The sequence below is a fragment of the Lissotriton vulgaris genome, chromosome 5, assembly GCF_964263255.1.
Source record: "Lissotriton vulgaris chromosome 5, aLisVul1.2, whole genome shotgun sequence".
NCBI classification, from domain to species: domain Eukaryota; kingdom Metazoa; phylum Chordata; class Amphibia; order Caudata; family Salamandridae; genus Lissotriton; species Lissotriton vulgaris.
Genome location: NC_141693.1, coordinates 1,478,036,146 through 1,478,063,063, shown reverse-complemented (window position 1 = coordinate 1,478,063,063; position 26,918 = coordinate 1,478,036,146). Strand labels below are relative to the sequence as shown.

The following is a 26,918-nucleotide window of genomic DNA, read 5'->3' as shown; positions in this document are numbered from 1 at the left end:
TGACCTAGCAGCCTGAATCTTAATAGTTTGGTGTCTAGACTGTTGCTGTTTGGAGATGCCAAGGTAATGAGAACTGCCCTAATTGAGCCGAAATGTACTCCAACTATTGTTTTTCTGGCTTTAAGAGATTGCAAAGTAAGGATGGGTCTAAGTTTGTGTAGGAAAAAGGAACAGGTTAAGTCATCACAGGAGATCTGGATATCCATTTTCAGTTTAGAATCAAATTTTAAGATGAGGCTTTTTACTCATGTTGGAGGCTCAAAGGGAGGTCCTAAGGCAGAAGGCCAGGGGACAGCAAACCAAGAGTCAGATTATTTGCCTGTTAGAAGAATCTCGGTTTTCTCTATGCTTATTTTGAGCCAGTTTGTATCAATCCAATGTTTGATCTTATTATGACAATCTGGAAATGCTGTTTTTGGAACACTATGGACCCGTTAGACAGAAAACAAGTTGAGCCTGTTCAGAATAAGGATAGAATGAACAGCCATAATTTCTGATGATCATAAGCAGGGTGAAAGATTAGAGCTCTGAGGCACCCCAGCTTTTATCGACGAAGGGGTGAGAAAGTTATTTAACATTACCCTTTGGGTGTGATTATCAAGAAAATATTTCTACTGTGTTAAGACAGTTCCTAGTTTCCTACATCCGGACAATCTGGGAATTAAAAGATTGTGGTCCACAGGGTCAAAGGCTACTGAAAGGCCCAGTAAAATTAGGACACTGGTGAAATTAGTTTTGGCAGCTATCAACCGATCATCCTGAAAGACAGTGAATACAGATTCTTTACTTCTGTAAGAACGAAAGCCAACCTAAAATTCATCTAGCAGTGAATTCCTTGATACATGCATAGTTGTTACGTCACAATATTTTCAAGAATTTTACAGCAACAGGCACTAATTTAATTAGACGGTAGGTAGCAGTGTCTTACGGGCAATAATTGTTTTATTTAAGTAAAGGCTTAACAACGCCTTACTTCAAATCAATAGGAACAATTCCAAATTGTGATGATGGATTAATAATTTTGTCTACAGCTTTAGTGTGTTTATGGACATCCTTATGGATTATTATGGAGAGCCTCAATTACAGACGTAAGTGTATTAAGAAAAATCATTAAGGGAAGGACAATTAAATTGGTCAAAATGATGGGAGGAAGCATTAGATGAGTTAATGGTACTTGACTCAGTGGAAAGAATAGAGAGGTTTCTTTGCTTACGCATGTAATGTGAGTTATAGACCAGCTATGTAAAATTGAAGTGCAAATTTGGTTAATCTTTTGTCAGGAAAAAACAGAGTTGATCAAAAAAGTATTAGAAAATCCTATTAGCAGAGGTAGGCGTGGGGATATGGGACAGCTTCTTGATGATTTTGAACGTTTCCTGTTGCCTATTCCCTGCGTGTAAGAGATGGTTAGAATAATATGTTAATTGGCCATATTAATAGAGTTTTTGTAAGTTAGGCTTTAAACGTAGTTTTAAACTCGGGATTGTAGTGAATATTTTCCTTCTCCCTGAAGCTCCATGTGTGTGTTTACTTTGTTTTCTTAATTCGAGAAGGGACAATAGTATTTACAGCTGTACTGTCCCACTTACGGTATTTAGCGTAACTGTAAATGGGGCATGCTAAGTCTCTAAGAATATGCAAGCTTGTTGATCTATGTACTAATTAACCTATCAGGGTCAAAAGAGGATACAATCACCTGTTCACAGAGGAGATCAATGACTGCTGAGTCAATGGTAGACCTGCAGACAATGTCACAAGAAGATCAATAACTGATGATATAATAATAAACCTGCAAACATTCACTCGAAGCTTTGATCTGTTGGAGATCACTCATTGCTCAGGCAATCAAAGGCTTAGAAACACAATCAGAAATGTGCTCAATGACTGTTGAGGAAATCGTTGTTCTATGTACACAGTCACAAGACCTCAGTGACTATTGAGATGATCCAGTCATGTACCACAACCTCCCGCTTTAGCAACCCCTATTGATTAGAGGCCCAAACTGAATATGTACAGCCACAAGAGGTAAGGATGGAGATGGAGCTGCTGAAAAACAACTTCATGATAAATTACATGGAGAAGAATTTCCAAAAGAGCACCGACAAAGAAGGATCATGAGAATCGACAACCAGAGAAGAGCACTTTAGAGAAGACCATCTGAGTTGAATATATCCTAGAGAACACTGTCCAGTGATAGAGTATCAAAGAGATAATGCCAGATATCCTCCTTCTAAGTAATGCCCTAAGAAAATGACACCAGTAACATCTCCCTGAGAACCTCAGGCAACTCTTTACACAGATTCCTCCTTGTATTTGGGATCTCAATCCGCAGACTTTAAACTCACCAACCTTGTATATCGCCAGTACATACATCATCTGCCTTTATGAAGTTATGAAGAAGGCTAAGAAAAAGTTGAACATCACATTGTTAGCCCTATAGTACAGATGTTTATTACATTTGAAACACTACAGGCTAACCCACAATGGACACTGATACTTTCTTTGGTTCCTGGCTTACTCAATCACAAAACAGACTTGTTCCTTACACTATTGTCTGTTCATCTCATGTAGTAACGACAAGAAACGTGTTAAATATTCAACTTGGACTTAAATCTTGAAAGAAAATCCAGCCCTGAATATTTAGTTGTCTTGATTGCATACTATAAGGACAATACATTGGGTTTTAGTTCTTCTCCTTTAAAATGAAATCAGGAGTGTGGGTGTGCTAGGTAAAAAAGTCAGATTTTCACTATCATTACAAGAGCTGTTCAATCTTGGAAACATGTGAAAGCACCCTTACCATTCCTTATGCGGGGATGGCAACATAGGTCATTTATTGGAGGTTCTCCTCAGTAAACAATTGGATTACTCTAAAGATTTTGTTAAACATGACATAATGTAATGTAATGTAATGTAAAAAGAACTTATAAAGCGGTTTCTTGGCGCTAAAGCATAAGGAAAACAAACAATCCGTGGGGCTGGAAACGTTAATTGTAGGCATTGCGGAACAGATGAGTTTTTAGAAGGGACCTAAAATGGGTGTGGGGGGAGGCTAGTCTTAGGCCTAAAGGGAGGGAATTCCAGAAGGACGGGGCAAGGAATGAGAACCTCAGTTTGAACTTGCAGCGCTCAGAGACAGGAAGCCAGTGGAGGGATTTTAAAAGAGGGCGTACGTGTTGGTGTTTGGGCTGATGATGAATGAGCCGTGCGGCCTGGTTCTGGACAAGTTGTAGCCTCTTTAGTTGGTATGCTGGTATGCCAACATAAAGGGAGTTGGCATAGTCTATCCTGGAAATGACTAAGGCCAATAGGACCAGGCTGAGGGCCTCGGTGGTCAAGAAGCGGGCAATCTTTTGAATTTTTCTGAAAAAAGCTGGAGGAATCTACGGCGTTAATCTGGGGTTTCATTGTGAGGTCATTACTTATAATAACCCCTAGGCTTTTTACTGAACTGACAGGGTTGGGGGGAGGGCCCAGCCTTGTGGGCCAAAAGGTTGGCTGCACCCCCCGACAAGCACCAGCTCTGTCTTGTCGGGGTTGAGCTTCAGGTGTTTCACCCCCATCCAGTCGCTGATGTGACAGAGGGTGGTTTGAAAGTTATCGATGGATTGGTCCGTAGAGTTGATGTCGAAGATCAGCTGGATGTCATCCGCGTAATTAAACGCGGTGACACAGCTACCTCGTAGGGACTGAATAAGGGGGGTGAGGTATAAATTAAAGAGAAGAAGGGATAAGGAGGAGCCCTGCAGGACGCCGCAGGTTAGCTCGACCTCGTCCGCAGAAAACTGAGAGAGATGAACCGCCTGGCGGCGGTTGCTCAAGAATGAGCGGACCCTGTCTAGGGCAGTGCCCTGGATGCCAGCCTCCCTGACACGGCCGACCAGAATGTCATGGTCGACCGTATCGAAGGCGGCCGGCAGATCCAGGAGCACTAGAACCTTACTGGTTTTAGAGTCCGCCCCTCTCCGCAGTTCCTCCATGACTGAAAGCATAACAGATTCAGTAGAATGATTGGGTCTAAAGCTGGCCTGTTGGGAGTCGAGGAAATGAGAGTCTTCGATAAAAGTACTCAAGATGTTAGTCACGTGGGACTCAAGAACTTTACTGAGGTAGGGGAGGAGGGAGATGGGGCGAAAGTTGATCATGATCGTAGGGTCTGCTGTGGGCTTTTTTGAGGATGGGCATGACCTCTGCACTTTTAAATGACCCGGGGACAATGCCAGAAGAAAGAGAATTGTTCAGCAGTGCCAGAGGAGGGGAAGGACAGGCTATGAAAGCCTCATGGAGGATCAAGGGAGGACAACAGTCGGTAGGGGATCCAGAGGCAACCTTCTTTAAGAGGGCAGGAAGCTCCGTCTCCGAGATTGGAGGAATCTGGGTCAGCTGCATGGGGTTGGGAGAAGGCGAGGAGAAGTCAAACCCAAGGGGGAGGAGCGGGGCTGAGGATAGAATGCTATTTTTGATATTGGATATTTTCTCCACGAAGAAAAGATTTAGGGAGTCACAGAGTGCGCGAGAAGGGAGGGGTTTAGCGGTAACTCTGTCTGGGTTTGACAGCTCCTCCACGATAGAAATGATGTCTTTGGTTTTGGTGGCGGAGTCAGCAATCTTATTTGAGAAATAAGTGGTCTTAGCTTGTAGAACCGCTATTTTGTATTCTTTAAGCGGGGTTGTGAAGCGTAGTTTCATGTCTGGGGCGTAACTACGTCGCCACTGGCGCTCGGCCTGCCTAAGGCCCAGCTTCAGGGCTTTGAGGTCCTCAGTGAACAACTTTTGGGCGTCATGCAGACGTTTGAGCTTAATCTGTCTGAGTGGGGCCACGATGTCGCTGGCTGACTCCAGCCAGTGTGTGAGGGCAGAAGCTTGGGTGTCGATGGAGCCCAGATTAGAGGGGGTGGAGATTCTAAGTAGGGTGACAAATTTGCCTTGTTCCAATTCCGGGCCGAGAGGTTGCCTTCCAAAGGTCTACTAAGGCCGGGAGTAGCCATAATAGAAAAGGAGATTATTAAGTGGTCTGACCATAGGCAAGGTGAGATGAGAGGGGCAGATATGTCCAGGTTGGAAGTCCAAACCTGGTCCAAAATGTGACCCTTAATGTGGGTAGCTGATTTTATGTGTGTCAGGCAGTTCATACTAGATAGGAGATCAGTAAATGAGACAGAGCAAGCATTCTCCTTTACATCAGAAGGCCAATAATTAAAGTCGCCTAGGACCAAGATTTTAGAATTATTAATGATAAGTTGGGAAAGCATGTCCCCAAACATCGTAGGAAAATTAGGCATAGACTACTGGGGGGGGCGGTAGACTAGGACACAGATAAAGGGGGTAACTGAGGATTCCAGTCTCAGCACAAGATAGTCGACCGAGGGGATGCCGACTGAAGTCAGGGCGGAGAACCGGATAGAATTTTTGATAATCGCTGCTACCCCACCTCCCGGCCTGCCGGGAGCTCTGTTTGCCTGGAGGATGTAGTAGCCAGCGGGGATTGCAGCAAGTATATCGGGGGCAGATTCCTCATTAAGCCATGTCTCCGTTAATAGCAGTATATCCGGGTTCTCGGAGTCTAACAAAGCAAAGATTTCCAGCTGGTGTTTTAACAGTGAGTGTGTGTTGAGATAGGTCACTGTGAGATTGAGATATGGAGTCCGTTTGTTAGATGGAGGATTGATAGTTGAAGGGGGGGCTGAGGGCGAAGGGGTTACTATCTCAGGAAATGTGTCTCTAGCACAGAGGAACCCCAGTGGCTCAAAGCCCGACAAAGTTGCAGGGGGTAGACCCATGGGGATGTAGTCGGATCAGATCTGTGGAAGTGTATTGAATGAAACCGGCAGGGGGGCATGCCCGGTGCCCCGGCCGGCCGCGGACGGGCGCAGACGGGCTTGCCTTAGGCGCGCCGCTGCACTCGTCCGCTGCGCGTCCCGTAAATACACATGCTTTATAGGCGGCTGGGGGTGTTGGAAGGGGGGCGTGGCCAGCAGTAGTGGGCGTGTCCTGGGGAGTCCCAGGAATGGCGGCAAGAACGTAATCTTGGACCCGCGGCAGCAATAAATCTGCTGTGCGGGGAGTGCCTGGTGAGTGCTAATAAACAATAAGTGCCCCCAGCGGGGGTTCGGAAAGTTTAAAAACACAATTTCATACAATTTTAAAAGTCTGCGTGCTGTCGATACTCCCGGCTTCTGCCTCAGGAGGTTGCTTTCAGAATACGGCGCTTGTATTCAGCGCGCGTTGTGTCGCATTGGCGAAGGGGGCGTGGCCAGCAGTAGTGGGCGTGTCCTGTGGAGTCCCAGAAATTACGGCAAGAACGTAATCTTGGACCCGCGGCAGCGATAAATCCGCTGTGCGGGGAGTGCCTGGTGAGTGCTAATAAACAATAGGTGCCCAGAGCGGGGGTTCGGAAAGTTTAAAAACACAATTTCATACAATTTTAAAAGTCTGCGTGCTGTCGATACTCCCGGCTTCCGCCTTAGGAGGTTGCTTTCAGAATGTATTTGAGACAAGTTGTAGGTGCAGAAAAATCCACCACAGTTCTATAGGCTCCCTAATACTGCCAGGGGCTAATTTGTTATAGAAAACGAAGCCACAGTACAACATCTTTATTAGGAGGATGCCACCCATCTTCACTGCTGTGGCCGCCCACTGTCTATATTCTACTAGCACTAGACCCTCTGGCTGACAATTTTTGCTTGCAGAGGCTAAAGGTCCACATAATCCGAAGGTGAAGTTTCAATAATTCTTTGGCATGCCTGACAATACTTAACCTCTTTGCAGGTTTTTGGGCCTTACCCTCCTCAAGAGCTCTTTAAAATAATGGTGGCAATGTAGTGGATTTTTTTGGCACAGTTTACACAAAAATTAGGGAAAGTGCTGTATGTTGATTTTGATAATATGCTTGTAATGGCAAGTTTAGGCTATACGATTCTCACAATCACATACACTAAATAGCGGCTTTAGACACATCCTAACTGCTCACAAGGCATGTATGTATGTATGTAAGTATGCATATGTGGCCATTCGTATACCGCAGACCTAGCTAGGAACAAATGGATACAAATGTATGTAGCCAAGTTGTAGCATATTTCTTCTTTAATGGTGCCATGTTTGTTCTCAGTGAGTTTTTTAGTATATCATGGTGCAGAGTAATTCAACTTGGAGTATCGGGTTGTCAGTTCAATATTGTATCGTGCGTATGATTACACGGTACTGGTATCTAGGGGAGTGTTGACATCTTTGATGGACTGGATTGCAGGTTAATTCTTCCTGGAGGATCAGCATGTCCCTTAGTGAAGTGTTAGATTGCCTTTTTTCAGTTTGCCATGGTGTAATGGTATGATGTGGCAGATGGCGAAGTGTATGGAGAATTGATCTGTCTAGTCCAGAGTAATTGGAGTCTTACAGAAGATGGCGGGAGAGGGTAAGGTATTGTGTGTTGCATTTGGAATGGGTTGATTATAAAATAATCTGATAGATTTCTAACTAGTAAAGGAGAGCATTTACATCTTCCTAAATTACATTCAGTCCAAGACCATTAAAAAGGTAGGTTGACCGCTCTAAGGCAAGTGAGGTGGGTGTGTGGATTGAAAGCAGAGATGATGAGATGATATTTATCCGATGAAGAACTTGTTGGCTCCATGGGGTTCTGTATATCAAGTGGAAAGAGGCCGATAGTGGGAGTTAGTAGTGCTCCCCAGTGTGGAAGGCTAAGATGATTTCTGAATGACTATGTAGTATTCCCCTGTTTTATGGTGCAGTCTATATGTTGAGGACTGTAGCATGCAGAAATGAAGATGTTAATGGTTTGTGTGGATTTGGGATTGAACCATATAACTGTGGTGGAGAGTAAGGCCATGTTTTGTTGTGTGGTAAGTTAGGCTAGGTCTGGAGCCTTCTTACTGCAGATTGTACACTGATGAGCAGCAGTTGAATTTCTTCTGCTGTGGGTAATGCATCTGTGCTAATCAGTGGTATGTGGGTTAGGTTTTTGGTGTTAGATGTGCCAGGGTGATGCTTGTGTTTTCCTGATTTGAATGCAGGGTTGAACATGGCATATGCTACAGTGAATGTGAGGGACATGAGAAACTAGGTTATCTCTGGGGAAAGTGTTTTGCCTAGGACCCTTCCTGCCCCTTATAGACAGTGCCCCTAACCAAGGACACCTAGGCAGTGGACCAATCCAGTCTGTGACTGAAGAGGAAGGAATTAGTGTTATTGGCCTGAGACCTGTCCCATGATCTTAAGCCACACAGTGCCCAGTGAGGTGCTTTGGTAGGCTGTGGCCCCTACATCTTGGATTGGTGCTTTCAATTTCTTACTCTCAGGTGGGAAAGATGGTGGGAAAGATGAGTGACCAACCTGCTTAACTGAAGATTAAGAGATAACGAGACCTGAAGCTATGTGGTCTCAGGTAGGGCAGCACGGGCCCAAAATCTGCCTGGAGTGGTAAATGTACATATTATTTTTCTGTAGGAGGAAGTAGCAAGCCTGATTGGCAGGGGGTCGAATGCCACAAGCCAGATTTGCTGGTGTGGTGCTTCAGCAGGCTGCAGATTGAGAATGTATGCAGATTGTATGCATGTATGTTTTGCTATTTGTAGCGTGTGGACCTAGCTCAAAAGCAACAGCGTGGTGACCAGGATCCATGGCCCTGGGTAATTTTCAATTACTGGAGGAAGGTTTGGGATAGACCGCCATGTGTAGCGCAGGGCTCCTTGAAGAGGTGTGTATTCCTCTTTTTTCTGAATTGTAGGAGAGTTGGTGCTGGATTTTTTCTGGTACAGATATAGACTAAAGTTTAGATATGGTTGCAGTGTTGCAGCAACAAAGCCAAGATCTTGCTCATTTGTGAGCAAAGAATGCAGCACCATGCCAGACGTTGATCGCAAGCTCCAACAATATTCAAACTGTTAACAAAATAGTCTTCGTTTTTCAGGCGATCCAACTAGGATCAACCAGTATCAAGTGTTTTTATGGATTGCCTTGTAGTTAATTTGTGCCTTCCAATTGATTTTGCCTTTTGTCCTGGACAATTTGCTAATGGCAGGGCTGATTTTGGCTACTTGATTGGTTTCTTGGGTTGAACTGCTCTTGCCTGGGCCACTTCTTTGTTGTATAACAATGATGCTACTTTGGATATATACCGTCATTTTTTAGGGACATTTAAAAAACGTGTGAGACCAGATTGGGAATTCTCAATCAAAGTTGCTCTGTGTGAATTTTCTCCAGGCTATATAGATGTTCTGTCATATACAATCAGTTTCCATGAATTAGCTGGTTAGACTTCCCAGGTTGAAGAAGCCCTAATGATTTGTTCCCGTAGAGGTCTCAAGGCAGAGATCCAAGACAAGCTTGCTCGAACTACTCACTTCACTTCCTCCGCTGAATTATTAGATCAGGTCTTGCTTATCGGGCATAGGTTGCAAGAAAGAGGAATGAAGGACCTAAGGTGAGAACTTTGTTCACTGTGTTTTTGCCCTTACCCACCAGATTCACTGAGCCACCGAGAGAGATAGCTACACCTCACAGAAGGAACCGATGAAGATAGGGTCTTTATCAAAGTCCGGAAAGGCCCTATAAGACCATTTAGGTTTCAGTAAAACAGCAAGTCCTGTCTTCTATAATAGAGTGAGGGGCACATAGCTCTCACCTCCCTTATCATTTTTTAATTATTTGGGATGTTTCAGCTCCTGTTTATTTGCTCTACAAAGAAACACAACCTTGACATGATTCTGGTTCAGTTATTTCGGTGTCTGCCCAACTAATTCCAGAACTCAGAATATGCCTGATCAGGTACAGGCCATCAAAGGCTCGCCTTTCTCTTCCGGAATGGGTGACTAATGATGATGACAAGTTATCATAGGAACGCATGAAGAGATGCTTTTATTTGAGTTGACAACAAAGGTATTAGGCATACTATGGCTAGAGTGACAGGATCCTTATTTGAATTGATCAATCCAAACTATAAACTTAGTTGTTCCAGCTCTGTAAGGATAATTGTTATTCTCCAGTATTAGGGGTGTCTTTCATAGATTCACATGTCTGAATCATTCCCCGTCGTCGGAGTGGGAGTCCCACGGTACATAAAAAAGCAATAATATGCCATAAATATGTAGTAAATACTAATAAAAATAAACCAGGAAGTAAAGTAGCCAATGCTACAGTAGGAAAAACTTCCACATCTATGACTATCCTAGTCATTTTGTATAGTCCAAACTACAGCCAATCAGGTGCCAGCACCCACCAGAATGTTCTCCCCAGAGGGTCAGGCTCTCAGATTTTCTAACGCACGTCGTGTGAAGGAGTCTCCCTGAGCTCTGCTCAGTTCTTTCAACTTTTCTTCCTTTCTTCCTTTTGGATCATTTCTTAAAGTATGTTTTCAAAGTAGTCTCTGTTCAGAGCCTGTGAATCTTGTGGTAAGCTCCAGCTTTTTAACCCACACAAGAAATGTATTTATTGCCTCTACCCAGATCATCAAGTCAAGGACTGTAAGATCTGCAGAACCTTTCCTCAAAAGACTCTCAGAGACAGAGAGGGTCGGTTGCTTTTGTGGCTACAAAGGCTTAAGGATTCTGATAATCCTGTGTCTGAGGTTGGCAGTATTGCCTCAGGTTCCACTTCAGTGTCAAAAAAGAGGCCTGCGTCTGAGGTTTTGCCATCTCCTGGGGCTAAGGTTGCTAAGAAGCATCAACCTTCTAAAGGTTCTGACAAGCCTTCCTCTTCCAAGGTTGCCCCCTCAGGCAAGGACTTAGAGGTTTCTTCTATACCTCAAAAATGGTCCACCAAGAGTTTGCCTCAGAAAGCTGACAAGATTTCACCTCAGGAATCTTCTTTCTCGCCGACGACGCCTTCTTCTGTTTTTACGAAGACCTCCGTCGACGCATCATCCACGTCGACGATGACCTTCTCATCTCCTAAACCTTCGATAATTATGACGACGACAGCTTCTTCCCCTACCATGGTCTATGTAACGCTAAGACCAATTTCGTCGACGACGACCATCGTCGACACCTCGTCGTCGTCTACTCTGAAGGCTCTGCCGCCGACGAAGAAGATGTCATCAACGGCTTCGTCGGCGAGCTCCATTTCGCCGACGAAGTTGCCACCGTCGACGAAGGCGTCGACGAAGGTAGTACCGTCGACGACGATCATCCCGTCGACGAAGCCCGATCCATCGGCGAAGTCCATTCCGTCGACGAAGTCCATTCCGTCGACGAAGACCATTCTGTCGGCGAAGTCCATTCCGTCGGCGAAGTCCGTTCCGTCGACGAAATCCGCCCCGTCAACGACAATGTCGACGGAGCCTTTGATATCTGCTACTGAAGCAGTGGAAAACACACCGTCGACGCCGCAATTCTCATCTTGCACTGCGTTGCAGGTATGGTCACCGTCTACGGTGTTGTTTACACCAAAGCCATCATCACAGGTGCCTGACCGGCTTTTAGACTCGGATAGTGAGGATGACGTGGTTCATACATTCGGAGCGGCCACTAGTCCTTCTGAGCTGAATATCTAGTTGCAGGAGGACGAACAGGATGAACAACCACCCATACAGATGGCGCCCCAGGTGGACAGTTTACCTGTCGCACAAGTACCTGTAGCTTTACTGACCAATCTTCAATACATGTTGGACGATTACTATAGAAGGTTTCCGCCTTCCGAAACTACGGGCTCAGTGCCTGCTACTCCGCCCACTGTAGTACCGGTGCCAGTATTGCAACCAACAAATCCTGCTTCACCTACTTCACAGTCTCAGGTGGAGGAAGTAGATCCTCAGTCTTCTGATGAGGAGGAGCAAAGAGAAGAAGGAGAGATACAGGATGAGTCGGAGTGGGATGAATATCAGGTTCAAACACCTTCCCCTTCGCATCAAGCAGTCTCAATTTCACCACCAGCGGATGTGGTTAGCTTCCACCTTTTAATGGAACGTGCTATTAAACTTTTTCATATCAACATGGAGCATAAGGAGCAAGACTGTTTCCTATATGACTTTAAAGAACAGCCCAGGAAACAGATTAAATCTATACCCATCATTGATTTTATTTGGCAGGAGGGTATAAAGGTCATGGCAACCCCGGCATCCATTCCTCCAGTCCTGCCACGTTTGGAAAAGAAATACAGAGCACCGGACAAATCTCCTGCGTGCCTTATCGGACAGCCGAAACTTGACTCTGTGATAGTCCAGGCAGCACAAAAGAGGGCTCGGAATCCCTCTTTTCCGCTTACGGCCCCGCCAGACAGAGATGGCAAACGCCTAGATTCGATAGGGAAACATGTCTCCACTATGGCGGCTACGACAGTTCGAGCGGCAAATTCATTGGCCATCTTAGGAAGGTATGACCGACAGATGTGGTTGGACATTGCACCATTTCTTGATCTCCTACCTGAACCTTCTAAGGCTGAAGCGCTCAAGATACTTCAGGAAGGTCAAAGAATCTCAGAAGAGATTATTGACTCAGCAGTGGATGTTGCCTCAACGGGTTTTCGGCAGCTAGCGGGAGCTGCGGTTCTTCGCAGACAGGGTTGGCTACGGTCTACTTCCTTTAGACAAGAAGTCCAAAATATGGTGCTGGACTTACCATATGATGGTGAATATCTGTTTGGCCCTCAGGTGGAGGACGCCTTACAAACAATAAAGAAGGATTCTGAAACTGCAAAATCCTTAGGTTCTCTTCAATTCCACAAACCGCCCTTTCGAGGAGCGAGAGGACGAGGAGCGTCCTCTACCAGAGGTGGATATAACCAACAATCCTCTTACAGACAAAACAATCAACGATACCATACTCAACGCTATCAATCTTACGGCCAAAGAAAGCCCGCTTATGCCCAAACCAGGGGAAAGGCGAATTACCGCGGAAAAGATAAGCGCCAATGAGACTTTTTACCTGCCACCACCGCTGCTCTGCTCACAAGAAAGAATTGGAGGACGAATATCCAAATTTTACTCAAGTTGGCAGTCAATAACATCAGACAAATGGGTCCTGGACATTGTGGCCAGGGGTCATGCCCTAGAATTCGAGAAATTTCCTCCAAATATTTCCCCGAAAGAACCACCCCCAGCTCTCTTAAAGGAGCTATTTGCCCAAATCAGATTGATGATGCAAAAAGGAGCGATCGAGAGCGTACCTCAGAAAATGAGAGGAATGGGATTTTACTCCAGATTTTTTCTAATAAGGAAGAAAGACGGAGAGTGGCGCCCGATTCTAGATCTTCGTGCTCTAAACAAGTACTTAAGAAAATTAACTTTCAGGATGCTATCGCTCCAGGAAATATTGCATCTGTTGGCAGCGGGAGATTACATGGTCACCTTAGATCTCCAAGATGCATATTTCCATATTCCCATTCTACCTCACCACAGAAAATTCCTGCGCTTCAGGGTGGCTGGCAGGGATTATCAATTCAAGTTCTTCCTTTCGGACTACGGTCAGCGCCAAGGGTTTTTACCAAGGTTCTGGCTCCAGTAGCGGCGCACCTCCGGCTGGAGGGAATCCAAATTTTCTTATACTTAGACGGCTGCCTTATAAAGACGAATTCTCGAGAAGTCGTGCAATCTCATCTACAACAGTGTCTACACCTGTTCCAATCTCTGGGCCTTTCCATCAATCTCGAAAAATCCCAATTGAGACCTTCTCAAAGACAAGCTTTCTTGGGAGCAACATTGGACACCCAGAAGCTCCAAGCCTTTGTCTCAGAAGAGAGACAAATAAAATAAAAAACATGGCGCTGAATCTGTTATCAAAAAAGTCAGTTTCAGTTTGGATATACAAGTCCTTTCTGGGGATGGTATCTTCTTGCATCCCATTGCTGCCGAACTGTCGCCTCAGAATGAGACCCCTCCAGGAAGAGCTAACCCGGCAGTGGTTACAGGTCTCCGGAACGTTCGAGGATCTTATCAGGATAACACCGCTAATGCAAAACTCACTACGCTGGTGGACACAAAAACGACATCTCCAGCAGGGGTGTGCATTTCTTCAAGAGTCACCGAGCCTCACCATCATGATGGATGCGTCTCTCGAGGGCTGGGGAGTGCACCTTCAAGGCCTCACAATCAGCAGCAAGTGGACTGCTCCACAACAACAATGGCACATCAACCGTCTGGAGCTGAGAGCCATTTTTCTTGCACTCAAGGCGTTTCATGCAATCATTCAAGATTCCAATGTGTTGATAAGAACAGACAACACAACAAGCATGCATTACGTCAACAAGCAAGGAGGAACTCGATCTCTTCTCCTCTCCCAGGAAGCCCAAGAATTATGGGCATGGGCCTTAAAGCACAATGTAAATCTTCAAGCAGTGCATGTTCCGGGAATAGAGAATGTCTTGGCAGACACACTCAGCAGGACGACGGTCTTCACTCACGAGTGGGAACTACATCAGCAGACAGTGGAACGCATCTTTCACCTGTGGGGTCGTCCAGACCTAGATCTATTTGCGACAAAAGCCAACAGCAAATGCCAATTCTTTGCAAGCTGGCATCCCCACAAGGGCTCTCAGGGGAATGCGTTTTCGATAGACTGGTCTCTGACATATGCATACGCTTTTCCGCCGATTCCACTAGTCCCCAGGGTTCTGCGGAAAATGAAAAAGGAACCGTGCAGACTGATCCTGATTGCCCCAGATAGCTGCGCCAGTATTGGTTTACAGAACTTCTTCTGCTGTCAGAGTGCAAACCGATTCAGTTGAATCCAATCTCGAACTTACTCAGCATGCAGAATGGTCAGGTCTATCATCCAGATCCAACATCACTGAGATTAGCGGCTTGGCGCCTGAGTACCGTGAGTTCGCCCACCTAAACATCCCAGAGGAATGCAAGGAGGTACTGGCCAAGGCAAGGGCACCGTCTACCATAAAGACATACAGTCTAAAATGGTAGCCGTTCTGCATCTGGTGTCATGCTAACGGGGTTCACCCATTTTCAGCAACGCCGGAAGAGATTCTACCTTTCTTCCTACATTTAGCAAAATCAGGCCTGTCTCCCGCAACTCTGAAAGTTTTCCTGGCAGCGATTTCTAGATATCGGCAGGATGGTACTAATTCCTTATACTCTGCGAGGATTGTACAACAATTCTTTCAAGGACTCTTTAGGATGTTCCCTCCAGTACGACGACCACCTCCGGTGTGGCATTTTAACGTTGTCCTGACACAACTTATGAGTCATCCTTTCGAACCCATCCACAAGGCCGACCTCAAATATCTCTCGTGGAAGGTAGCACTGTTGCTGGCTTTGAAATCCTCCAGAAGAGTCAGTGATCTTCAGGCCTTTACGGTTCACCATCCTTTCCTGCAATTTACAAGTGACTCTGTAATACTCCGCACTAATCCAAAGTACATTCCCAAGGTACCTTTGGACTTTCACCTTAATGAACATATAATTCTGAAGTCATATTTTCCTAACCCACAAACACCGGCGGAAAGGGCGTTGCATACGCTGGATGTTAAAAGATGTCTTAAATTCTATCTACAGAGGACATCCGCCTTACGCTCTTCTGACCAACTGTTTATCGCCTACGGTGCTATTCACAAGGGGCAGGCAGTTTCACAACAAACTATTGCAAGATGGATATCTTCTGCCATTGCCTTTTGCCATATGCAAGCAGGACGACCGTTGCAAGCAGCTCCTAGAGCTCATTCCACAAGAGCAGTGTCATCGTCTACAGCCTTATTTGTTGGAGTTCCTCTTCAGCAGATCTGCAGAGCGGCTACTTGGGCTAGTCGCCATACATTTATCAAGCATTACTGTCTGGAGGCAGCCAGCGAAGCTGATACTTCTTCTGGTCGTGCAGTTCTACGAAATCTTTTCAAATAAGGTGAGCCTCTGTTTCCCACCTCCTTTACTGCTGTCAGACGCTTTATATGTTATGTTTTTACACATGCTTACTTGATTGCATTTTCCTATGCTTAAATAATATGTGTATTTTCAGTTTACACTGTCTTATGACATATATGCTGACAAACTTTACAACCATTGGCGTCTGCCTAGAAAGGATATGTACTGCTCATTCAGGCATGTGAATCTATGAAAGACACCCCTAATACTGGAGAAGAACAATAGTTACTTACCTGTAATCTGTGGTTCTCCAGTATTGGTGTCTTTCATAGATTCACATGCAACCCGCCCACCTCCCCACAGAGGCTTTTTAGGCTATTTTGGTTTACCTTCACTCCTTGCGAGAAAATCTGAGAGCCTGAGCCTCTGGGGAGAACATTCTGGTGGGTGCTGGCACCTGATTGGCTGTAGTTTGGACTATACAAAATGACTAGGATAGTCATAGATGTGGAAGTTTTTCCTACTGTAGCATTGGCTACTTTACTTCCTGGTTCATTTTTATTAGTATTTACTACATATTTATGGCATATTATTGCTTTTTTATGTACCGTGGGACTCCCACTCCGACGACGGGGAATGATTCAGGCATGTGAATCTATGAAAGACACCAATACTGGAGAACCACAGATTACAGGTAAGTAACTATTGTTCTTCTTCTGGTACTTATTGGTTACACCCTGAGAGAATACTGTTGAGGCTGTAACTGTCCCTACAATTGCTTGTTTTCCTTTCTTACCTGGACATTATCATGAATTTTTCGATGTGCCACTGTTTTCTCACTAACCTTTCACAGGAAGTTTGCCTTTCTATTTCTGTCACACCTAGTGCAGCTGTACTCAATTTATTCCTTAACTGAACAGGAAAAGGGGGTGTTTTTGTATGCCCAACTAATCTCAAGAATTAAGGCCACATATTGATTGTAGAGAACTCAAAAAAGTAACCATCAAAGACAGTTGCCCACTACCACTCATCACAGACATCTTGCAGTCAGGACAAAGAGCAACAATATTTACAAAGTTGGATCTTCGAGGGTCATAGCAGATGACTCAAAGACTCCATTGTTTCTACTTCCTGATCGAGTAATACCTCTTGTTTGTTTAATTTATCAAAGGGTAAGAGATGCCCAAGCTCAGTTGCCTCAGGAATACTTAAATGCTTTACAGAGTAAAACGAATCGACCTATCGTCATAACCTCTATTTCGTTCAACAAACCCACCTATTCCTTCCATGAATCTTCTATTGCAAGTCCTGAGGATGTGCCATTAGACAGTGTTTGCTGGTTATCCACACATGACCTAATCCAACACTATTTTGGTGGCCCTTTGTTCATCGAGATATCAGATCTTTAAGTCCTGTACAATCTGCGCCCAGGCAAAGGCTATTCATGACGAACCTATTGGATATTTGTAACTTTTGTCTGTATCATCGTAATCCTGGCATCCCCTGTCCAGTGATTTTATTGTGGATTTGGCACCATCAGTTTGGTACTGAGTCATTATGGTCACAGTTGATGTATTTTACAAGATGGCAGATTTTCCCTTTTACATAGTAGTCCCATTGCTGCTAATATTGCCACGCGATTTCTAACTGATGTGTTATATTTAGATGGTTTGGCTCATGCCATAGTGTCAGACAGAAGACCTCAGTATGTCTCCCGCTTTAGACAATCTGTTTTTTCTCCCAAAACTTTAGCAGCCTCTGTCTTCTGGTTTCCATCCACATACCAAAGACCAAATAGAGAGGGTTTATCAATGTCTTGTGCTGTATTTAAGGTGCTTTTGTAATGCTTCGCAAAGTAACTGGGCTGAAGTTTTGCCTACGCTACGGCTAAATACACCTACAGTAATGCTGCCCACTCTGCCACAATAATTTCTCCGTGTTTTCTGTCTTTATGAATGTTATCTGCATTCATTTTCTACAGCACCTGCAACAACTCCTTTGGCCACTGCCACTTACGGTTTCTTAGAAAAGTTACATTTGGAGAGGCAAATACCAGCCTAAAACCTACTTGAATCTAAGTTAAAAATGAAGTCTAAGATTTACGTTCCCAGAAGACCTGCAGTTGGGAAACAGAATTTGATTGTGTTCATGATATCTACCTTTGTGGTAACTACCTGCCAGGTTTCTCTCATGGATCTTTGGTCCAGTTGCCATAGTCAAACAGATAAACTCTGCTGCTTAATGCAACTGCTTTCTTACAGAAGTTCTTGCAACTTTTTATGTTTCCCAAATAAACAGTTTGTGATAGATCGTTTTTATAGTTGTACCCTACCTCCCTCTGCTTCAGTTGAGGGGCATCCAAAGTATGATATCAGTGAAGTTGTGACTCCCATTATTTAACAAATAGTCTACAGTTCTTGGTACATTGGGGAGACTATCTGCCTAGTGAACACTCCTGGCTTTCAACCTTTTTTATGAATGCTCTAGAAGAAGCAATGCGGCGACTCCCGCTGCACTTCATGGCTAGCTTCAAGAAGCATGGGAAATCTGTCGCCTAATTTCTAAAGGCATGTGGGCATCTTCTTAAAGTCCCAAGCTTCGCACTTTTTCCATTCAAAGAATTCTCTTCCCCACTTAGCCAAATCCAAGATGGCTACCTCTTGTAATATTAGAAGATTAGCCCAACCTAGTGTTGAGTCCTGTCATGTGACTACTTGCAACTTCCTGTGTCCTGGGTTTTCTCTATGTAAGACAGCCTTCTATGTATAGCTGTATTACAATGCAACCGCTGTGTTTCTTTTCAGTTTTGTCACTCCTAAGCCTTAATTTCTTTGTCCCTATGTTTTCTAGCTCTGCGCCCATCTTGCCGGTACTTTTAACTCTTTGTTCCCATTCAGTGCTGTCTGGTGGTAGCTTTGTCTGATCCTATTCGTCTTGAACTCTTCTCTATGTCCTTCAGATTCTGAAGGCTTTAACATGCCCTGGAGATGGTTATGCTTGTGCCTATTTTGTCCAGATCTGTGATTTGCCCTTTACATGTGAATATTCTAGTGTGATAGCAATGCAGCTTTAGAAATGTGTTTCCCATACTTCAGGGAAGCAGAAAACATGAACTTTTGTGTCCAGCTCTTGACACTGTTATCTTGTTGAACACATTTGCATGAGTTGGTGCCGTTTGATGTGAATCATTTCAAGATAACGCCTGAAAATACTTGTGCTTTTTTCAGTGTGTTGATCAGAGCAGAAAATTCAGGCAGAATCAGGAGGCAGACGTCGTTACTGTCATTGAAGCGGAGGTCATCGTAACCAACTTACAGTGTGGCTGTCTGAGTGCTTCTGCCTTGTTTGAAGTTGGATTGGTAGTCATGTAGAATAATATTCTTGTTCATGTGTTCCTGTTGCTGGGTGTCAACAGTGATTTTTACTATGAATGAAAGGTGAGCAATAAGGCAGAAATTGGTGAGGTTGGCTGTGTCCAGGAATGGTTTGTTTAGTAGTGAATGGATCTGACCAGGGGCTATGGCCAGCGCTCGTCAAAATGGCTGCCTAATTTGGAGCTCTGACTTAGAGTTGAACTACAAAAAATCCAGCTCCTGAATCCCCAACCGGATCATAACTGAAGTGTTGGCTAAGCACAGCGGAAAATGACCTGACCTCAGTGTTGATTCCTTTTGCTACAGTCGAGCCAAAGAATGCTGCGATGAGCAGCAGTGCTGTGTGGCTCATTATAGTGCAGTCGCCAGCATCTTATTAGCTACACAGCAAGACGGTGCCAATGGACTGATCTATATATTATGTTACATACCACCATGCCCCTAACATACCTCAACTTCCCTCCTCCAGAGGCATATGGCACCTGACTAAAGCTGTCCCTTTTCAAACCCCAAGTGTTCCGCAGTAGCAGCTGCCCCGCCCGGCTTTCAGTTGCTTTGATGCCACCATCTTCTGGGCAATATGTCTAGGGGGTGCTCAGGGGCTACTCTACTTCGGTGCAATGAACCACCATCTGTGATGCACCTCACAGGATCTAATTTTAGGATGATAATCGTCATTCTAATTACTCTGGGCCCAACATGAAATGCTCAACAGAAACAGCATGTATGAAGCATGATGAATGCTACCAGAGTTTGATCGTCACGCTTTCTTGTGGTTTAAATGTCATGAGCCTTCTTATTTAAATGTAATCAAGCGTGAACACTGATCCCCCGAACAGAAGCATGTTACCAGTTGATAATGTGGAATCCTGATTTGCAACAACCTACCTGCACTTATGCTGTCTTATCTACTCCTGGCAAAGCTCTTTCTTATTGTCTTCAAACCGACATCCTTTCAGACATGAAATGACAGATTCTGCATGTATTCTGATTCCAACTAAGCATAACTTTTGTTTGGGCCAATCTCTGTTGCTAATCAGCAAACTAGCGACCTTGTGACTGGATCAATATATAGATCTGCCTCCCTCGCAAGCACAGGGGATCATTGAGGATCTAAACCATAGATGCAGGCTCAGATGATGCTTGTGTAATGTGCTATACTTGAATGAATTCCAACTGTGTTCACGAATCATCGTATCTTCAGTCATCTCATCATCATATAATTTACTTACCCCCCACTATGCGAGTTTTTCCACCAGGATCTTCACTACTTCTCATGTAATAATGGGGGACATCAAAGAGAGAGATTTAAAGTCTGCAAAAGAGCTTAAAGACCAGAAACCTGTCACAAAGAGATCCAAGATAGAAACCACTGATACCTGACTCCGCAATTAAAGGTAAACAAGATATTGCAGCAAAAATGGAAACTATCTTGCTATTCCTAAATGCACCAAAACAAACACTCACTCCCTACAGTCTGAAATGCCAGGCTTGCAAAGTGATGTTAAAGCCTTGGTTTACCGTTTGGAAGAAGCAGAATAGGGGATAAGTAAAACTGAGCATCTGCAGAATGAACAGGTAAGGAAGGCTTTCCTACTGTCACGGTGAATAACTACTCTGGAAAGAGACATGTCTTTAAGGTGATTCTCAACGGCATATGGAAAATTAAAGTACTGAACTGGAATGGAGCAATATCTTGCTAGACTATGCCAAGGCCATCATAACAAGAAGGAAAGGATTTTTAGCGATAAGACTTTCACTAAAGGTGGAGGATATCCCCTTCTGTTTTGCAGGTCCATCTATAGTGAGAATGTGCCATAATGGGAAAAATATGTTCTTTAATGAACCATCGGATCTTGCAAACTTCATCCAATCACTTCAACTGGTCAGTATGGCAGAACTTATGTCTTCCGACTCGACAGACTATCAACCTTCAGCGAACCACTGGTTCTTGAGATCTTTATGGGAGTCCTCCAACAATCTTGCATGGATACCCAGTTCCTAGCAAGGTCCCTTAGTACAACCAAGCTATGTCTGTCTATTATTACCTGGCCCAGGTGGGACAACATTTCTATGATGCATGACAGGCAGCAGGGAGTTGTGAGGTACCTCAGGATATCTGTTCTTTGAATCTATCACTGTTGCCTCGCAGCATTGTCACCTCAATGAGCTTTATGACTGTTGTCTCAACATTACCTCCTGGGGTGCAACAGTAGTATAAACGCTTTATGTCTGAAAAGTGCTCACCCAAGAACTATGTTTTGTTTTGCTTACATATACTGCATACTGTAACGATCATTATGTGCCTGATGTAGATCTTAGCGGACGGGTTACTCTGTCACAACGCTGACAGATATCATGTCCGCTGAAATATAAATCTCATAGGATATAATGGGATTTATATTTTGGCGGATCGGATATCTGTCACCGTTGTTAAGGAGTAACCCGTCCGCCAAGATCTAAATCATGCCCTATACTTCTTCATGTGGCTCCATAACTTTCTTAGCTTTTTTTATGATTAGCCTGTAATTTAATTTTGCAATCTCTGTAGTACCTGAAGTTACCAGTTTTCACACTAGAAAACAGAGACATTCATTGGTGATATTTATTTTTTGGAAGTTACTTAACCATACTTATCTTACTTGATACTTGTTTGTTATACCTGATTATACATGGTTTCCATGTTCTCTATTAGGTGCTCTTTTCCTTAAGGGTCTTCAGTTCCTTTGAACATATTGGCCCCTAAACAAGAGAACACTTCGAGGTGGCTATCTGTTGCCTGCACTGCTCTCTTATCTATTAAGTGGGTCAGGCGGGGACTGGTTAATAATGGTGTTTTTTGGGGGTTCTTCTTACTCTTTTCTATTTCTTTTTTCTGTTCCCTGCTTTCCAGTATTCCCTCTGTGAATCTTTTTCCACATTTAGCTCAGCCATCCCGCAGATCGTAGGGCTACCCAAATGCATTAAACCGATGGCCACCTCGAATAGATGAATACAAATGATTTCTCTCTATGTTAAAGGCCAGAATGTTTCTTCTTTTTTTCTCTGCAAAAGTATTGACAAACTGATCTCCGAATATCCCCGGAAGTATAGAAAACATAGAATCGCCTTTAAACATCTGAAACTTCAGAAAATACATGTTGGGTTAAATTTACCGAATTAACTTTCATAATTCTCAATCATCCTTTTTGCTAAGACAGGCTGGATGGTTGTTCTTACCACAGACTTCTCCTCTGTGGCTTGATGTCAAAATGGTCATAATAAAACCGCTCTTCTTCATCAGAATACTCAGCATCCCTAACTGACATGTTACATTTTGCTAGATATTTCAACCGATACGATCAAGGCTATCAAAATCTTAGACTGTAAATTTCAACATTAAATCTGTGGTTCATACTCCGTTTTCTTTGATTAAATATAAGCATTAGGATTATCGAAAAAAAAGGGTTCATGTATGAGAACTGGGCCGAAAAGGTCATAAGAAACATTAGAGATCTTTACCAGGATGTGGACAAGCTTCTCTCCTTTTCAGTGCTCCAACAAAAACATACAATACCCAATCTTGATTTCTATAGATTTCTCAAACTAAAATCAGATTTAAGGGAAAATATCTGTACATACAAGGCTGACTGTGTCTCATACTTAAGGTCTACAAGTAAAAAAGATTATTTGGCCAGTAAGATTTATAAATTATTGGCTTGGTATTGCCTTCTGACCTCCTGTTTTGCTGACTTCAATTTTTCTGGCCTTAATATTCTGGGCACTTTACTACTGCAAACCAGTGCTAAAGTGCTCATGCTCTTCCCCTAAAACATGGTAATATTGGCATATCCACAATTGGCTTATTTAATTTACTTATAAGTTCGAGTAAAGTGTAATATATGTGCCAAGTGACTGGAAATTAAATGCTACTAGTGGGCCTGCAGCACTGATTGTGCCACCCACTGTAGTAGCCCTTTAAACATATATCAGGCATGCTATTACAGAGCCCGCGTGTGCAGTGTTATACTCTTCAAAAAAGGGGGAGGTAGCAGGTATAAAAGTAGGTCACACCTCCTTTCAGTCGCGGACACAGAAAAACCGGAATGCCGGACTTGGAACCTAGCTGGGTGGTGTAAGACCCCAACTCAAGTCGAGTTGGACAGTCTTGTTTCAGACAGGAAAGAACAATTTCTTTCTTGAGTCCCCTAACTCAACAGGGTTTCCCACTGGTAACATGCTTCATCATTGGGGTCCTCACAATCCGCTGGGGATTGAGGCGTGCTTCGACTTGAGAAATTACGTAGAGCACGCCGTGAGAATATGTGTTGTTCAGTGTTGTGGAGTGGATGGAAAAAATTTAAAAAATACCTGGCTAGTGGGCAAAATATTTTTATTCTAGCTCCTAGTCGGTATATTAAAAGCAGGGTTACTAGAGAACAATGTAACTAGTATTGGTCAACACGTTTCGAGCCTCCCCAGGGCTCTTCCTGAGGAACGCACAGGGCTGGCCCTGTACGTTACACTTCTAAGTGACCTAAATGTGAGGTACATAAACAGTTAGTGATAAGTGATGTGCCACACCTACTGTGTGTGCACTATAATACATACAATTTGACTCAATGGATCGTAGTATCTGTAGAAAATAAAACAGAGCAATGTTAGAAATAACTTTATTATACTGCATGCAACACAATGCTTCTGGTTCACACTCAAACATTGTCCGTTGTGCGTGAAAAAATATTGTTATCGTCTATGCCATTGTGGCTTGTCAGTGGAATCAATGTGTGCATATCATCTCCTAGGGAGATCCTAATTAAGGTATTAGTTTAAAAACATGGACATAGACACCACATATAAAAAAACATGATGCAAGCGGCGAGATTACAGACTTAATGTGAGGTTCAGAATTGCCCCTTGGTCTGGAGGGGTTGATGGGCTCGTAGTCACACTCTGAAAGGATGGTAACACAATATGGTTAAATATTAGGCCAGGAGCGACTTTCTAAACTAGAGAAAACAGGAGCCGGGTTTGCCCGGTGTTGCTGTTTTGCAGCCAGAAGAAATCTGTTGTGGCCGCGCTGTTGGGAGGAAAAAGTTGCGGCATTTACTTGAGAGGAGCACGCCTCACCCATGATTCACCTACTTTTACCCCTGGAGACCGCATATTAACGCGTCTCTCCACGGGTACCTGGTTAAGTAGTACTGCTTCCGCCCAGTCATCGGGTGGATGCTAGAGCTGTTACAGCACTAAAGATGGCCGCCGGTGTTTGGCAAAACCGCTGGCCATGTTGGGAGAATATAGTCAAAAATGGGACATACTTTATGGATGTATCACTTCCAGAGGTATAATGGCTCTACCCGTAGGGGGTGATATACCTGAAATACAATTATGTACGTGTAGTAAATCAAGAAAACATGGCCACATGGGTAGCGCGATCTCTATTGTTGTGTCGCGTTCACTACTCAGATTCAGTTGAAGGAAAAATCCCCAAAGTACGATATAATTATATGTCACGTGTCAGTTCATTTTTTGTTAGTGCAGGGGTAGTTGGGCAAGAACACTTTTTGTCCCCACGTGTTGCGTATAGGTTTAGTTATGTTAGGCTAGATCCTTATGATGTCTTCAAGATTCTGGAACTGGTCTAACGTGCATCTTATTTATTGTCGTTATTTCGAGCAGTGATGAAACTATGTGCAATGACTGACATGGTTATCAGAAACGCAGCGTGTGGTTCGGGCATGTGTAGTTTGTTGTAGCTATGACACTTAGATCTGACCTATGTCACCCAGGCTTTTTACTCTATTTCATGAACTGCCCCCAAGGAATGTTGTCGTTCAGACCCTGGGTGTCTGTGCGTAGCTTAAAAACCTAGCGTTGTTCATTTTCTAAAGAATGATGATAGATTAAACCCAGATCAGTTGACTGGGGGTGAGTGCTTACAATGTTCAACACTCCGTCCATCATCCACTTTGGATTTGCATTGTTCGACCTAAGTTGACAGGGTATGCCCAGACGTGGGTCCCTTGCTCACTTTGCCACTGGAATCAAGCTTACCTGGCTGATGACGGCTGATTAGCCAGAAACCGTTCCCAGGATGCTTGTTTCCGGTCCAGAGAAGACATGGCTCGGCAGTTCGGGCTGGACTGTTCCCATGAGGCACAGGGTCAGACTGATTTGCATATGGCCATGTGTTAACTGGTGTGATCTAAAGAAGATGGTGGATTATACCCAGATCAGTTGACTGGGGATGAGTGCTTGCAGTGTTTAACACTCCGTTCATCATCCCCTTTGGTTTTGCAGGGCTCTAGGTACACATCTTGAGAAGCACAAGATACTCAACAACACAAATCCCTACACCAACCACATATTGTTATGGAAGAGATACATCAATGATATGAGTCCGAGGCCACCAATTTCATAACCTGGCTGAATCAACAGGACCCCTTTCTCAAATTTACACACACAATGAGCAGGTAACAACTGGCCTTTCTGGATTTGAACATTTGTGCCACAGGAGACTCACTAAAGACCACCACACATTTTAAACCAACAACGAAGAACTGCCTCATGTTGTATGACAGTTTTCACCCGAGACAACTTAAGGAGAACCTCCCATTTGGACAGTTCCTATGCCTGCCGAGAAACTCTACGGAGAAAGAGGATTACAAACTTCAAGCAAAAGAATTGTCTAAAAAGCTGATTATAAGAAAATACCCTTTCCACCTGATAAACAGTGCAAGAAAAAGAGCAGCTAAAAACCGCAGAGATGCGCTCCTTGAAACACGCCAAGAAGAGAAATCTGTGAGTGACTGACAAAAGACCTATCTGCATCACCACGTTTAATATAGCACCAGACAAGGTGGCTAAAATTGTGAGGAAATATTGGCGCACCTTGAACAGTGGGAACTTGGACATTCCGAGACCAATGTTCACCCACAGGAAAGGGAAAAACCTGAGAGATATTCTGGTGAATACACACCCTAAAACACCAACTCAAAATGGGGGTAACCAACGGGATTTACAGACCTTACCCAACAGACACTACCCGTGGAATAACTGCAGTGTGTGTCACTTAACATCACCCACCAAGAGAGTGGTACTAAACAACAACATGATTTGGGAACTGCGAAAATTCACAAATTGTAAAACCACAGGGGTAGTCTATTTGATAACTTGCACATGCAACCTTCACTACGTGAGCATGACCACAAGGAAGGTGAGCGCAAGGATAGTTAAACACCGTAGCAATATCAGGTGCAAACGAGCAACCACAAAAATAACCACAAACTTCATTGAAAAACAACACACCCCTAATGATCTCAGATGGGTGGTGTTGGAACTCATGAAACAGACTGAAAACCTGGAACACATACTCCTAGAAAAGGAACACCGCTGGGTTTTTAAGCAAGGCACAGGCACCCAGGGTCTGAACGACAACATTCCTTGGGGGCAGTTCAGGAAATAGACTAAAAAGCCCACACAGGTTCATTATTAAATAACAGTCCCTACTCTCAATTGCCTAGGACTTCATGTCAATCACCAGAAATTGACTTCATTGCCTGTCCAGTCGCTACATTATCTAGGAGCAACTTTCAACACCTTAAAAGGAAAATTGTTTCCTTCAGAGGTGAGACTGTTATACATACGTCTGAAATGTTAATTTTTCATGAAAGCCTGTCATCCAATGGTGAGAAAGTGTCATCTCTCCTAGGCTCGATGCATATTTCTGATGCCAAAGGCCCATCTCTATGAGCCCACTACAGGAATAGCAGAAGGACCACTGGAGTCAAACCTCAGGCAACTGG

At 44.0% G+C, this 26,918-nt stretch overlaps 1 protein-coding gene across 2 annotated transcripts in view; it reads left to right on the top strand.

Annotated features, from left to right (window-relative positions):
- The window catches only part of TMCC2 (transmembrane and coiled-coil domain family 2), a 524,849-nt gene that overhangs the window by 404,876 nt on the left and 93,055 nt on the right, over positions 1–26,918 (top strand). The gene's annotated exons all lie outside the window — the stretch shown is intronic.